The sequence below is a fragment of the Eutrema salsugineum genome, unplaced genomic scaffold (assembly GCF_000478725.1).
Source record: "Eutrema salsugineum unplaced genomic scaffold, Eutsalg1_0 scaffold_9, whole genome shotgun sequence".
Taxonomy (NCBI): Eukaryota; Viridiplantae; Streptophyta; class Magnoliopsida; order Brassicales; family Brassicaceae; genus Eutrema; species Eutrema salsugineum.
The window spans coordinates 6,556,368-6,560,923 of record NW_006256342.1 but is presented as its reverse complement, the minus strand read 5'-3'; positions in this window follow the sequence as shown (position 1 = coordinate 6,560,923).

The window sequence follows — 4,556 nt, the reverse complement described above, 5'->3', positions numbered from 1 at the left end:
TAATTGAATCAGATTTACTATACAATATTTCAATGAAGTTTTGACCAAATTAGTGATTACTGAAGCCGTTAGGAGTAAGATAAACAAAGAACTCATGTAAATGATAATAGTAGATTGCGTTTCTTTCACAAATACGACGGTTTAACACAATTTTTTATAACTGTAATTCGACAAGAACCTTACTAGATCATATTTTTAAGAATACTACCAAAACCTGGATCAGGACAATAACGTTTACTAGTCAATAAACAACTCTCATCCTGAGTTGGGCTCTTCTTCTAGCTTCTGAGCTTTATTTCCAATCTGTGGCCGTCTCATAGCTGAATAAGAAAGAAGAGAAAGATGAAGAATATGTCACAACTTGTAGGAGACTTTTTTTGTATGTTTTATAAGAAACGCGTATTCTGAAAAAGAATAAACTCACATTTCAGAGCTGACCCGGCAAGACATGTAAGCCTCGATTTGGTATTTGTCTCGGCTAATGGTTTTGCATTCTCTTTAGCAGCCATTCGCATGTCCCAAACACGTATGACACCATCAGAAGATGCAGAGGCAACCAAGTATGGATCTTCTGATACAATTATGGATCGTCTTGTATGGAATAAGCAAGCTTCCCGCTATATGTGTCCCAAGCTGTTATGGCCCGATCCTCACCATCTGTTGTATACAGAGTTCCACTCTGTTTGCAAACTAAGCAAACAGCCAAGGAATAAAATATTTCTCTGAATCAAAACCATCACCATTTCCAGGAATAGAACGTTAACACAAGATCAACAAGGAACCGGAAGAACTCTGTTCAGCCAAAGAAATCGTTTTTTTAGACTTCAGAAAGGTGAAGCTCTTCCTAAATTTTAAAATTACAGAAGCATAAACTAAAACAAATCAAGAGTTCCACTCTTAAACAGATTGCGCAAACATATCACAGTCTATGACTGAGTACTTTTATGAAAGTCTTAAATTAGTCTCTTTTCATAGCTTCAAGAAGGTGGGCTTTCTTGCAATTCACACTTTGGCAACATAGGAGTAAGCATGAAAAGAAACAAGAAGAGAAAACACAGCTCTAAAACCATCTTGATGTAACATTAAAAAGTAACCAAAAACCCAACAAGATGTTTGGTGAGGAGATTTTTCTAGTAGGAAACTCAAAGTTACTTACTTTACACATGTACAAATTCTTAGGGATCCAGGACGGTAATAGAGAAATTGAGCACAAGTTAACACAAATGAAAATACAAGTTTATTTAGAGAGACAAGTAAGAGAAAACCTGACCTCTCCAGGAGTAGCACAGAGTATACGCTTGTGGCTAGTATTGTCGAGCTCGAGAAGGAGCTTAGCATCCTCGGATTGAATACGGAGAGGGCAGTGATCGAAGCGGTGTGGTTGTGGTCGAGGTTAGAGGCGGAAGGTATATCGTAGAGATGGATGGTATTCGTAGCCGCCGGAAGCAGCGGCGGGACCGGAGCAAGCGACGGTGCTGGTGGATAGCGAGCGAAGGGTAAGAGAAGAGAGGGGAGGGGAAATCAAAAGGTTACTCGCTTTTGTTTTGAGCGCGCGGCTGAAACCAAAAAGTTGGCTGATAAACCATATCTTTAAAAATTAATTTTTTTATGAATTAATTTTATTAACAAAAACTAGGTAAATTATACTCTTCTCCCTATGTGTCTCTTTTATTATAAAAATATTAAGGTAAAACCCATCCGATTTATGTCCGATTCGAATATCCAGAAAAAATGGAATTTCTGTCAAAAAAAAAAAACTTTATCAATTTGAAATCAGAAATAAAAAATTGAAATTATTAAACCGAAAATTAGGTAAACAAAACCGAACCGAATGGATTTAATTTCCAAAACCAAACACATTCGATAAACTTACCAAAAATCAAATACGATCTCCTCTTTCTCTCTTCATCTTCCCCGAACGGCTATCTCCACTTCCTTCTTTCTTTCGAAAATTCTGCAATTTCCCCTTTAACTTGAAACGACACTTGATTTTGTAACTGCTTCTTCTTCAACTTCCCTTTCTTCAATTCCCGTACTATATATTACATAATTTAGCCTTCTAACTTCATCAAGACAAACCCTAAATCCAGCCTAACTAGATAGCTAAAATTCGACTTAAGGGCGTGGTATATGATTCGAACGAATCTGTACCCAAGCGCAGCGAAGAAGCAGATATGAAAGATAAAGAACCCGGAATAACACCAAACCCTCTGGCGAATGATGAAGAAACAACCCACGAAGAAATTCGGGGTGAAGAAGAACCATTGAAGGAAGCAAAACCAGCCGGTACGGACAACTGGGACAACTAGGACAACTATTTGCACAAAATTACGTTTGGCATTTGGACAACTGGGACAACTGGGATAACTGGGACAACTAAATCTCATATGATTGTGTTTCTTGTTTTTATCTCAGGATGCCGATGATGGTAGTCAACTGATGGTGCTTGAGAAGCTTTACTTCGGTCCAACCGAGTACAGCCAGGGTTTTTCACATGTTCAAGGAGCCCAACCACATGAAGCCAAGAAGTAAAATGTCTTGTTTATGTTTAAGATTATGTGTTTTTCTTTGTGGTACAATCTTATGTTTTCTGTTTAGGGTTTAGGACAACTGGTACAATTTCCTTGTTTTATTTAGGACAACTCGTACAACTTCCTTGTTTTATTTAGGACAACTCGTATAACTTAATACGATATATTAGGACAACTGGTACAACTGCGTTGTTTTATTTAGGAGAAATAGTTCAAAATAAATCAAAGGAGAGTAGCAACATAACAAGGGGAAAAAAGGTCAATAAGAAACTGAAAAGCTCATCTTCTTCATCCTTAACGCTTTTTTATAGCTTCTTCAATGGATGCCACCTTTGACTCTAACTGATTTAACTTGGAGAAAACGGTGTCAAACAAAGCCCGCATGGCTTCTTGAGTATCATTCAACATTTCAATTTCTTCGAGTATTGCGAGATCCCACCATTTCTTGAAGCCACAACTGGGAACCTGAAATCCCAAAACTCAGAAATTCAGATGAGACTCAAATTATAAATCAAAATTGAAAACCCAATTGACTTACTTCTGGGAAATTTTTTGGGCCACAACAGCCGTAGAAGTAACCGTAATATTTCCGGCCCCTGTCAAGCCCGGAGTTGTCAGTTAAACACCCAATTGGAGCTAAGCCGCAATAACAAACCTTTGGAATTCCCTTTTGTACAGGGCATGGCAGAATGGTCTTGACTCCATTGACTTTGGGTCCCCATCTAGTGGTCATCCCGTAATCCTTCTTAGGCAAGACAGAAGAAGAGCCATCATTCTTCTTTTCAGCCAATTTCGCGAGGGCTATCTGATATTTATCCATTATGCGGTGGAAACCCTAAAAAACCTATTTGGGGGCAACAATTAGGAAAAAGAATAAGAGGAGAAGAACCCTTTGACCCTTTTCTATGAAAGAGAAAACGGTAAACGACAACCAAAAAAGACAAATACAGAGGAAAATAACTTATAATATTATCCTCAGCCGCCATTCTCACACGTGCATTTTCTGTTGACATCATAGTTGTACCTAGTTGTCCGGTTGTCCCAAAATTGTCATAGTTGTCCTTTGGACGATTTTTAAGTTTTTTCAGTTGTCCTTTAAGAAGAACATTCTTTTTTTAGTTGTCCCCTTAACCCTTGAACATTTTATACTTGCCCCAAGGGTTTCGCGCCCATACTTTTGTATTTCCCATATTTTTACGTTTAACCTCTTATAAGATGGAAACCATTGTCAAAGAATGCCTTATACCATAAGGGTTATTTTATTAGAAACACAAATGGTATATCTTATTTTCAGAAAATAATGGGTTTATTTTAGTGTTTAGTGGTAGTCGTTGAGTATACAGTATTTAAGGGTTTAGGGCTGTATTTGTTTAATGTTTAGTAATTTAAAGAAATTAGTTTGTCCTGGTTATCATAGTTGTCCTAGTTGTCCTAGTTGTCCAAATTGTCATAGTTGTCGTAGTTGTTCTTGTTGTCCTAGTTTCTCACAGTTGTCCCAATTGTACCAATTGTCCACTTTATACTAGTGTGCCTTCTTTTGTCCTAGTTGCAAATAGTTGTCCTAGTTGTTCGTAGTTTGCCTGGGTTTGGACGTAAATTTTTAGGTTGCACCTAATTTTTAGGTTACAAATTACTCCAAAATACATAATATTGCAAGAAATCCAAGATAATGAAAATATTCCATTACTCTTGAATCTTATCTCTTTCCAAATCTTCCATTATCTCCACATGCAATACAGATCTAAGTCCCTCTTTATCCACAATTGTTAGATAGACATACACATCACAATCATCAACAATACATGACTCATTGAGTGGCTTAGCTACCAACGGAATGTAGCTTAACTTGAGCTTCTTCTTACTATCGTTTACCCCAATCTTCTTGCATATACCATCTACAACCATCGGATATGTTACCTCATCCAAAGAGGTTTTAAATGATATAGCATAGATGGAGCTTCTTGATATCCATTTAAACTCCTCTCTTTCCTTATAATAACATCCTCCATACTCAAAATGTATGTT